We start from the raw sequence: 12346 nt of genomic DNA on the forward strand, positions 1-12346 counted from the left end.
GAGGGGAGAGAGAGAGAGAGAGACATTGATTTCTAGTTGTGCATCCTAAAGCAATGGAGACACACGGCCAGGCCTTTTTTTCAATTTTGGCTTTTAACCTTTAATACCTAACATTATGATTTAAGAAATGTCCCTCTACCCTGGCTGGCGTAACTCAGTGGATTGAGCACGGGCTGTGAACCAAAGTGTCCCAGGTTTGATTCCCAGTCAGGGCACATACCTGGGTTGCAGGCCATGACCCCCAGCAACTGCACATTGATGTTTCTCTCTCTCTCTCTTTCTCCCTCCCTTCCCTCTCTAAAAATAAACAAATAAAATCTTAAAAAAAAAATTTCCCCCTGAACCAGGAATAGAGTGCCAATTACATAAAAATATATATGTAAAAAAAAGAGATTCTCTATTTTCCTGGGGGGCGGGCAATGACTTACAGAATATTTCAGTGTTGTGTTTTACTTATCATTAAACTGTTGGTCATCTCATTTATTAGCTCTGTAACTTACATACTTAAATGAAACATTGTTAGGGAACCACTAGTTGGGTGGCTTTGGTGGAGTTAATTAACCTCTTTGGGCCTACATTTCTCTACATTGAAGATAATGGTAGGTGATTTCAGAGCACTGCACTTGAACTGCGCACCCCCCCCTCCACCACAGTAGTCCCACAGTCCAGTTTCTAATAATAGCCATTGTTATGTTAATAGGAGAAATTTACATGGTGCTTATGGATGAGAACACTGAGGTACAGAGGTGTTACCTGATTTCCCCGTCATCCCGGCAGTAGGTGGCAGAGCTGTGAGTCAAGGCCAAAGCGTCTGGCTCCAGCATCCCCTTTTCTCCATCACTGAGCTCTTAATAAATGAATACATATTTTGTAAATTAATAGGCTGTTTTTAGAGTGGCTTGGATTTATAGAAATAACTGAGCAGATCATACAGAGAGCTTGAGGGATGAAGCAAATCAACAAATGAAGTATCTTCCGATTGAGAGAGACCATGGTTCGTTATCCAAGGTGCGTGGGAAGAGAATGCATCCATTGCCATCTCTGTGTGCCCGGCATGTTATAGAGGTTATTCCATTCCATTTCCATAACACCTGGCTAAGCAGGTAGCATTAACCCCATTTTGCAGTGAGGACACCAAGGCTCAGAGAGGCCAGAGGACTTGCCCTGGGCCATGCAACAAGTGAAGGGTTGAATGTTCCTGTATGTCTGATCCTAAAGATCCCAGTTGCCACTCTGAAAAATAGCATAATGAGCATCAAATTGTGATTTGTCTTATAATTATTATTTTTAAAGATTTTATTTATTTATTTTTAGAGAGGGAAGGGAGGGAGAAAGAGAGAGAGAGAGAAACATCAATGTGTGGCTGCTGGAGGCCGTGGCCTGCAACCCAGGCATGTACCTTAACTGGAAATCGAACCTGCAATGCTTTGGTTCGCAGCCCGCGCTCAATCCACTGAGCTACAACAGCCAGGCTGTCTTATAATTATTAATCTAACATTTGTCTCTGGTACCTTATAGCTTTAAAATGTTTTGTACGCACTCTTCTCTGTTGGGACTGACTGGAGCCCAGGAAGGTAGGGAGGCAGCAATTCTGTTCTGTTTGACAGAGGCGGCTACTCGGGTTTACAAAGTGAAGATCATGTGATAAGTATTGATGTAGAATCAGGACTGAAACACACAGGCTGGTTTCCCCTTCTCGTTAAGCATCTCTCCTTGTCGAACCACCTCACTGAACTCTGACTCTTGCTAAACCCACATAGAGGAAATACTTGGTAACCAGTCCTCCAGGGGCTGCCCCTCTTTCCAGGAGTTGGCCAAGAGACTTTTTCCAAAAATCTGAACCTCGCCTGCATGGAAGTCCTTGTCCTCCACATTTGGCATTTTGTCTGACCTGTTGCCTGAGCCTGGAGGAAAGGGTTAATTAACTGTGATGTTTTCTTTCCTCCCCGTGTCTTTCACCAACACAAGGGAGAGCTGGCCTCGTCCTGTGGGAGCAGACTGGGTCCAATTCTGATGGCATCGCATGGCCGACGTCGGAAACCCACGTTATTTATGATGGTGGCTAGGCAGGGAGCCCCGCTCACACTCAGCTCTCGGGCCACTGTAGAGTAGACTTTCTCTGGAGCAAGCAAATGACCTCTGGCGTTTCCCCTTCCTCCACAGCCTCTCCTGGAGGCACCCAACTCATGAGCCCAAAGTAGAGTTCTTTTCTTTTTTCACTGTTCTTCTTATTTTGAAGAAAAATTTCAAACCTGCAGAATGGGTGCAAGAATGTGACAATGAACTCTGTTTTCTCTACTCCCTTGAATTGAGAAGGGCTGACAGGGTTTAAAATCGTACTTGACTTTGTTTCTCTTTAAAATGGGACTTTTGTTTGAGTAGGAAGGACACTTGTTTGGTTCAAAATTCCAAAGGGTATTCAGTGAGGAGTCTCCCCCAAACTTTGCCCCACTACAGTGCCCCTTTTTTTTAGAAGAAAGCAACGATTCAGTTGGCATGGGTTCTCTTTCAGACATTTTTTCTGTGTATACAAGGGAATATAGTTGTGCGTGTGTGTGACTGTTTTACTTTTCTCCCCTCATTGGGGCATATTCTATTATCCCACACCTTGGTTTTCTTATTTGGCATAATTCTAATTTAGATCTTTAGACCCTGATTTCATCACATTCCATGGTATGGGTGTTCCATACCTTGACGAATTAGGCCTCCCAGATGGCCATATAGGTTGTTTCCAAACTTTTGTCATGACTGACATTCTGCAGTAAGGACGCTCGTACACATGCTGTTTGATAGGCTAGCTCGCAGCTTTTACTGGAGACCAGAAATGAGACTCTACTATGCGATTGTGTCCAGGAAGTTTCCTAAGTGCAGGTGCTTCGAAGGTGGGGCATTCCTCGCCTCGGTGATGCAGGCAGAAGGATGGCCCATTGGAGTGTGGCTGATGGGGTGAAATTATGGGTGTGATCATGTGTGGTTTTAATGTCAACACTTCACCTAAAATGTCATAGGGTGTGCTTGAGTGCGATACTGGTATGTTACAGAATTACATGCTTATGATCTTGTAGTAAAATATTTTATAATAAAATAGGGGTGTTATTTGTGCCAGATCCTGTATATAGTTCCTTTGATCTGGGGGTTGGTAACCTAATCTTTCATCCTCTGGGTCTGAACATTTTACTGGTGATATTTCTGACCACAGTGGTGACAAGAACTTTCCTAGGTAGGTTATTTTCCGGTGCTGAAATGGGCTGGCTGTTTCTTAGTGTCCCCTGTGCCCACCTCTGCTCAGCAGGTGGCTGGTTCATGCACTACAGAGAGCACAGGTGTTGGCACCATGAATCTGAACGTGTCTGGGATCCATTAGTCAATTTTGTGTTCCGACCTTGGCGCCAGGTTAGAGAATGCTCGAACTAGAAGTTCAGGCCTCATAATGTTTGTATTTGGGAAATAAATCAAAGTTTCCCAAGGGTACTATTTGATGAATTCAAAGAACTATAACAAAAAAAAAAAAAAAAAAAGTAGAAATACCACCGCCTGCACCACTAAAACACCGATAAACAGCTCTTTCTCAAAGGCCAGCTGGAAGGCAGAGCTGCAGGATTAAGGAGCCAGGGGCAGCCTCTGCTTCTTTTTCAAACTAGGTCTTGTAGCACGAGCTTTCGGGGGATGATTACAGGCTTGAACTCCGTCCTTGTTAGCTCAGAGGGAAAGTGGAAGGGTTTTTCATCCAAAGTTGCAATGGCTACACCCCCCCCACCCCCACCACACACACATACACACACACACAACTTCAGATAAAGAACCAAATTCAATCACTGTTAGCTCAGAGGAAAAGAAGAAAGGATTGCACTCTAGTTGAAGACACAACTCCCCCACTACACATACACACACACCACCACACCATATAATTTACATATGGTGTGGTTATACTGTAGCATTTTGGAAAAAAAAAAAAGAAAGAAAGAAAAACCTTGTTATGCAGCATCCTGCTTCCCAGATGGGCTATAACCCGACATCTATTCTAGATTTAAAAGAAGACAAAGAAGAATGTATCTCATCCTTGAAAATACAGGGGTGAGCCAAAGCAGGTTAGTAATAAAAACAAATAACACAAGAATAAACTCTGTGTTTTGTGTACTTGCAACTGGAGACCTACTTTTGCCCACCCCTGTATTCAGGAAAGGATATTATGTATATTCATTCCAAAAGATACTTATAGATAAAGGAAAGGTGACATCAACCCTTCTGAGTTCCTTCCCAGCTGTAAAATATGTAGTCATTCTTATTACCAAGAACTTCTACTTTGTGAACTAAAGTACCTATCTCTACTTTGTGAGTGAGATAAAGTTCACTTATAAGCCCTGGCCAGCGTGGCTGTTAATCGCTGAAGGAACTGTCGCCCTGAGGCTTGGGTACAGATTTATTTATTTTATATTTATTTCTTTTTAGAGAGAGGGGACGGGAGGAGAAAGAGAGGGACAGAAACATTGATGTGAGAAGTTGCCTCTAGTACCTGCTGCGACCAGGGACCGTACCCGCAACCCCCGCAAGTGCCCTGACTGGGAATCCCACCAGCGCCGTTTCCCTTTGTGGACTGACACCCAGCCGCCTGAGCCACACCAGTCAGGGCCAAGTTCATTTATGTAACAAAACTTCATTGAGTGTCTACCATGGACCAGGCGCTGCCCCAGCACTGAAGATGTGGTGGACAGACAGAAATCCTTTTCCCAGGGAGCTTATGTTCCAGTAAAGGCAGAGGAAAATGAAGACAGAACACAGCAGTACATCATGATACTAAGTAATATCAAGAAAAATAAAGCAGGGAGCACAACTGGGAGCAAAGAGGGCCATCCTCAGCCTCATGGAGAAGGTAGTATTTGAACAAAGTCCTGGAGGAAGGGAGGCGATTTAATGGTGGCCCTTCAGGTAAAGGAAATAAACCTCCCCTTTTTGTATAAGGAGGGTAAGACTTTTTTTCTTTAATCGCCAAATGTTCTTTTCACCAACTAATCAGGAGCCCTAAACTTCTATTATTGGTAACACACACATCTAGGTTAAAATGCCAAAATAAAAATATACAGTTACCAACTCTGAAAGCCTTTTTGTGCATCTGTTTATCTGGTATTTCTGGGAGTCCCCAGGAGTGAGGAGAGGAAGGTGTGAGGGGATGGAAGAGTGAGGGGGGAGCATGCACATGAGGGACTAGGGGGGTCTGGGGAGCCCCGCTGCCAAGAGCAGGAGTGAACCTCGCTTAAGCTTCGCTCTCGTTTCTCCCACCTGCCCGTGGGGTCCGGTCCTGGGGATGGTCCAGCGGCTCTCAGCCCACTCCTCTTAACCTTAGTGCTGAGTGTCCGGGGACACAGGCCACAGGCTGCCGTGGTGTTTATAATGCATCTTCTCGGGGCTCCCTGTGTTTTGGAGCAGTGCTGGAGACCACAGTACTGAGGGGGTCACGGGGAAGCCATTCTGGGGCTTGTGGCTCTGCCAGTCTCTAGTTCACTTAACAGCCCTCAGAAAAGTGGACGACTCAGGACACTCGGGAAGTTTCCTCTTTAATCCCTGCAGGAGAGCAGCATTATTTGGGATGGCATTCACCTCATCTTTTGAAATTCCACAGCTGCTCCCCCCGCCTCCACATCTGTATACTTAGTTTGTTTGCCTTCGTTCCTATAAGTTCAGTTCTTGGAAATGCTTCTAGGGACATACACGTTTTAGACCATGTGTCACAGACTCAGAGGCAGACAGGGAGCCGACACTCACTAATAGACACAAGCAGGTGGGGACCGGGTCGCGCACAAGAGCGCCTGCCCCCACTCACCTCCTGGAAGCCTTACCTACTGGGGATGAGAGTTCAGCGCTGCTAGAATTTCTCGCCTTTTGATCGAAGCTGGAAATCCACGCTTCTCGGCAGACTCTTCTGGTTTTTAAATGTTGGCCACTACTTCAAGACAGGTGGATATAGCGTGTAGGCCCGTTTGTGATTTCTGACGTGGACAGGTAAGTTGGTTCGTTATGGAACACGATAGTTGGAAAGGGAGGCAAAGGAAGGACATCTGGTCAACCTGACAGTTTGAGAAGGTAAATATTTTAGGAAGCTGGCCTCTGCCAGGTTGATCCCTTTGCCAAGGTTCTGCCTCCTACATTTAACCAATGGGTTATTCTGGAAAACACTAGCAACATTTGTCTAGTCCTGGTGGAGCGGTGAGAAACGTACTACACTGAGAGGTCACGGGCCTCCCTGATTCCCCTGCTCCCTGGGCAACCGCGTATGCGTCATTCAGCCCCTCGGGGTTGCATTCCCTTATCTGCGGAATGAGGGGCTGGACTTCAGGGGGTTTCAAAATGTGCCTCTCCAGGCTCAGGAAATCTCGTCCCAGATACCTTTGAGGGGCGGGGCAGGGCGGGATCCCAGGGTTTACAGAAAGGCAGCTCAGCCTTTTGTTCTGTTTTCTCGCCCTCTCTGGAGCTTCTGCTTTTCTGTTTTAGGCCTTGACCTTCTGCCAAAAAAAAAAAAAAAAAGAATTCTATTTGAAGAAAGAGTTTCCCCACTTTCAAAAAGTTTCAAAATCTTCAAATTAGTTTATCAGCTCTGGTGTTATTGTGGAGGTTTGCAAACTCGAGGAAACCTACAGTTAATCTGAGTAACAGTCTTTGCTGCCTTTTGCCTGCTGATGTTCATCTGGTTAGAATTGCAGCGAGTTCCAACCTCGGGCATAAATCAAATCAACAAGTAGCCAGCAAATATCATGGGAAGACTCTGACACGTGGACCAGTTCAATAGCTTGTTTGGGGGGATTTTCTTTCTACGTTTTGGTGAACAGATGTGGGCCTTTTGTGATATTGTATTGCTCATATACAATACACTGTAGTTGTATTTGCTGCTTTGAGACCTTTCCTGGTTCATATGCTTTGAGAAATTATATTAACATTTCACCACTTGTACAAATCTGAAAATCACTCAGCTGACTTGTAAAATTAGTTTTAACTTATCGATAAACTAGTCTGTGCTGACTTTATGTATATCATACCTAAGCTTCAGATTACCAACCCTGCAAAGGAGGTCTCTGTCTTTACATATATTTCACTAACAAATAAGGAAAGTAAGGCTAGGGGAGGTTAAAGACTTACCTGGGCCACATAGGATGCTAACCCTGACCTGGCTAGTGTTCTCAACCAGATACCGTCTAAGGCAGCTTCTAGCCTTGGGAAGTTAGGAGGCAGGAATTCTACTGTTTTAAGTTGTCCTACCATCCACTGCAAAACCGCTTTCGCCTTTCTGGATCTTCTTCTCTATTGACAGCCTTGATTGGAAACTTGTTAACTCACAGTTACTTGAGCGTGTTGCCCTAATCTTGACTGATAGAGGGTCTCTGAATTTCAGTAGCCCCTTCCATGCCCTGGACATCTTGGGTGGGAAGTGAAAGCACTTTAGATCTGGGGGTGTGGAAACAGACTTTGGGGAATGAATAAATGGACTTTTCCCCGTTCCGTCTGCACGTGGCTTAGCTGTCACCCCTGCTGCAAAGGAAATTGCTTTGCCTGTGTGCTGACCTACCTACTGTCTGGTCTGATGGATTTAGTTTCCTGAGCGGTGGGTACATGCCAGGAGTGTGTTAAAAAGCAAGTCTTGATTGTGGACAGTTCTTCGTTCAGCACTTTGCTGGGCATATAGGATAGCTAGGTCAATATTTCTCGTTACTGTAACCAGTAGATTTTTTGTTTGTTTCTTTGTTTGTTTATTAATTAAAAGTTCTCCTACAAGCCTTGGCTGGTGTGGCTCACAGTTGGTTAGAGTGTCATCTTGTAACCGAAGGGTTGCAGGTTCGATTCCCAGTCCAACTGCATGCAGGAGGCAACTGAAGATGTTTCTCTTTCACATTGCTGTTCCTCTCTCTTTCCCCTCTCCTCTCTCTAAAAGCAATGGAAAAAGGTCTTTGGGTGAGGATAAAAAAATATAAAATAAGTTCACCTACAAGACAGAAAACCAGTCATTTTCTTTCTTTTTTTAAAGATCTTATTAATTTATTTTTAGAGAGAGAGGAAGAGAAGGAGAGAAACATGGACATGTGAGAGAGAAACATTGATCAGTTGCCTCCTGCATGTGCCCCAACCAGGGACTGAGTCTACATCCCTGACTGGGAATCAAACCAGTGACTCTTTGCCTTGTGGGATGATGCTCAACCAACTGAGCCACACCAGTCAGAGCAAGACCAGTAATTTTCTTTTGCACACTATAACATTTTCAGAGAATATTTGTGAACATTATATAAGAAACAACAACAATGTGAGACGGGTGGCCTAGGTATTAGGATTCTCATTCCATAGGCAAGAAAAATTGCTGATCGTTTATTCACTTGGCAAGTGGTAGAACCTGGACTATAACTCCGGTGTTTCCACCTCTCACCCTGTGTCTTCTCCATTTTACTATAATCATAGTCATTTAGCTTTTCTAACTGAGGGGGAACCAATTGACTTTCAGCATGAACCTTGTTTTTGTTAACATTTCTGATGGTGATTTTATTTTATTTTATTTATTTTTAGACAGAAGAGAAGGGAGGGAGAAAGGGAAAGAAACATCGATGTGTGACTGCCTCTCGTGTGCTTCCTACTGGGGACTTGGCTGGCAACCCAGGCCTGTGCCCTGACTGGGAATCAAACCAGCAACTGTTTGGTTCAGCACTCTGTCCACTGAGCCACACCAGCCAGGGCTCTGATGATGATTTTGAAAAAATGAAGAAAAAAAACCACTTATTAATGGCATGGTTTGAAAAAAATATCAATAACCATTATTTTTCCTTATAAAAACATAGAGGTCCTAATTATAAGTAAGGCCTTAAAGCTTAGAGTTTGTCATAACTGAGAAGACAGAAGATGTTTCTGAACTCACCACAACTGTGGCCTCTGTTTCCCGCAGGGCAGATGGAATTTGTATTCTACCCTCTTCTGGGTGCATTGTTTTTTTTTGTCTGCTTTGCAGCTCAGATACTTTGATTGATTGTCTCTAACTTCCACACCTAAATAAAAGGGTTTGTTGATGACTTTTTGTTTTTTAAACTAAGGAAGAAAGAAGTGTGCTGGAACTTTCCCCCTTTTAGTTTGAGGTTTTTCCTGGAACTTTCCCCCTTTTAGTTTGAGGTTTTTCTGAACAGGTACCTAACAGATGAACCTAGTTGCTTGGATGTGTTTTCTTATTCCTGAGAGGTTACTTTTTCATCTGGTGTGTGCATACTTCTGCCCTTTTGTGATAAAGAAGCAGATATGTAGATGCCACAAGAGGCATCTGAAGAATGCTTTGGGTTGTCCTAGACCAAGAGGATGTAGGAAGGACTCACCTAGAAGATAAGAACTTGACTTATCTTCTGTATTCTCGCAGTATTCTGTTCCCGGTCGCTTACAGCAGTACTCACCTGCCTTGGCTGCACAAGCAATTACACAAAGGTCTTCGAAAACAAACTGATGCCTGAGACCCATGGCCCCTCAGTCAGGACGGGATCCAAGCAAAGGGGATTTTTAAGTTTCCCAGGTGACTCTAACATCCAGGAAGGCTTGAGCATCTCTGATAGAGGCTTCCAGTGCCTTGTGCAAAACCAGGTGGGCTAACCCCCAATAGCAGCAGTTCTTTCTGCCAAACATTGCAGGTGTGGTGGGTGAACAGTTCATTCAGTGTAAGATACACATGCGTTAGACACCAGTGTGCTAGGGCTGGGGCTATTTCCAGGATCAAGACTGAGCCTGTGCATGCCTCCAGATGCTTTCTTTCTAATGTGAGGAGACAAATAATAGCACACAAACAGGCCTGTGCTGAGGGTTACGAAGGAAATAAACAAAGGGGTCAAGTAAGGCCTCTCTGAGGGGCCGGTTTTTGCAAGATTCGCAAGAGCGAATCAATGGTAAGGCAGCAGGACTAGAAGGCAAACAGGTCTGGAGACAGGGCAGTGGTTGGTGTGTTTGAGGAAGAGAAGAGACTGCAGTCACTTTCATTTATCTAGAAATAGGAGGGGCAGAGAGTGAGGCAAGAACGAGTCTCCTGACGCCTCGAGTGGTTTCCACAAATTACTCAGTACGTTCTTGCCAAGGAGTGCACCCTCAACAGCAAAAAAGAAAAACACAGAAGTAGCCACCAGCGTGCCGGACAAAACGGGCTCCACAAGATTTGCCCAAATTGCTGACAATTTGAGAAAAAGTCAGGCAGTCCTATGTGACACTGAAATAAACCATGAAAAGGGGGAAAAAATCAATTACCTATTTGATCTGCAGAAGACTTGGCCTAATTCTTTAGTCTTTGATTGTGTTACCAACCATCCCTTGAACAGAGCCTATCGGTGTGGCAGAGCTGACCTCGTTTTGGAAGGCATTCAGGTCTCTGACGTGCTGTTCCTGGGGTGTCCACCTAACCAAACTTTCTGGAAGGTGGAATGTTCCTCAGACATCTAAAATGCTGGAGAAATCGCATCTGTGCCTGGGGGAGACCTAAACATTTCTGTGACTTCTTGTTTTCAGAAACACCGACCCAGCTCCTTTCCTTGTTGTCATGTAAGACTTCTTCTACTTAAATTGTGCAAAGTCACTAACTGCTTAACATCTAATGGCAACCAGAGCAGCGGGGGGTTGGTGGGGGATGGGGTGGGGGCTATACTGATTTATTTTCAGTGAAACTGTCTAAGGTCCCTAAGCTCTTAAATTAAAAAAAAAATTTTAAATCATATAACCTGGAATTAATTTTCTGGGTTTGGCATGTTGTTACTCATCCTCTATAAAACAAACTATGGGGCTCAGGTCAAAGAAAAAAAAACTATAATCAGCATGCATTCTCAACCAAAATGTCTGAGTATTCCAATAACTCCCTAAATGCATTTAAGTTAGGGGCTATGTCCTGCTAAAATGGGAATGCTTTAAGAGATGACCTTAATAAGAAATTAAGTGCTTTGAAGCAGTCCATATCAGGCAAGGAAAAACTCACCCAGTTATTTTGTGAAAAATGGAAGACTATGGCAGTAGCTAGAGTATTTGTCTTATTTCTGACAACAATATATGGGTAGTATGAGCTCTTCCGCAGACATCAGTGGGGAGTGTGAAACCTGGGCGGTGGGAAGATGGTGGCCAAATCAGAGTCCTGCCCGTAACTAACGAGGAAAAAACAGGTCAAGAGATATAGAGGAAACCTGGTGCAATTTTCTTTTTTGAAGCTTAACCAGGACAAGATGGATTTAAATCGCACCAGGATGGATTCCTTCTTGAAATAAGAGGCCCCTAATGCCTAGAACACAAACGGGTTGATTAGAAAAATACGTGTCTACAGTTTTCCATCAGTTCGTAGGCTATGTGGCATCGATGGCATTTGAAAGCACCACAGTTACACTGCCTGCAAATTAAGGTTATTACCAAAATTAATAAAAAATAATTAGAGGGTATTTACGTCACAAAATACTTTGTTATGAGGCGAAAGGCCTCTGTCTGTCCTGTTCATCGTTGTGTTCCCAGAATCTAGCACTTTACCTGACTCATCACAGATACTCTTAAATATTCGTGAATGAATTTGTTCTTTCAACAGCCGCCACACTTCCTGCATTTGATCCCTCCAGACTTGATTTAGAAGTGACTTCCCCAGCAGCGCTTACATGATGCAAAGAGAAGCAGAGGCAGAAAGAGAGGGGATGAGATGCCCAGGGAAGTCTTTTCGAGGTAAACAACGAAAACCTCTTTTTCCTGAAGACCTCTTCAAGATTAGGACGAGCAACTGTTGATAAAAGCGGACCAGTGGGAGATCTGAACTGTCAAGCAGGATGGCGCTTTGAAGTACATTCCTGGCTAAACGCGGGGGATAAACTAGATACAACTTAGAGGCCCTAAGATCTGTCCCTGATTAAACAGGCCTAAGAGTGAGAGTCTGAGAGAGACGGCTGCCTGGCTGAACAGATCCTCTGGCTGTGGTTAAGACCAGCGGCCTCTAGATTTGAAAACAGCGCTGAACATGCTTTTAAATGATCTTTGAGGCGCTTTAAGCCACAGATGAAAGCCTGCCTAGCTCTCGTTGCTATTCGCTTGAACAAGAGCCTAGAAAGGAAGGCTGAAGAGCTTTCTAGTGATCTCCTTCACTCCTGTTCTAAAAAAGAACCTGTGTTCTTCACCGAGTTACTAGACCGAATCACGTACGCAGCTTGCGAATATTGCCTGTCATTCTGTGGGCGTGCCTTTCTCTGCACTGCCCTGAGGGTGTCCTTGGATGCACAAAAGGGTTTTTGTTTTGATGTTCAATTTATCTATTTTTTTCCTTCGGTTGCTTGAGTAAACGTTTTTAATTTTAATGAAGTCCTACTCATTTCCATTTTTTTTCTTTTTTTTAAAC

The sequence above is a fragment of the Phyllostomus discolor genome, chromosome 12 (assembly GCF_004126475.2).
Source record: "Phyllostomus discolor isolate MPI-MPIP mPhyDis1 chromosome 12, mPhyDis1.pri.v3, whole genome shotgun sequence".
In the NCBI taxonomy this organism is placed as follows: Eukaryota; Metazoa; Chordata; class Mammalia; order Chiroptera; family Phyllostomidae; genus Phyllostomus; species Phyllostomus discolor.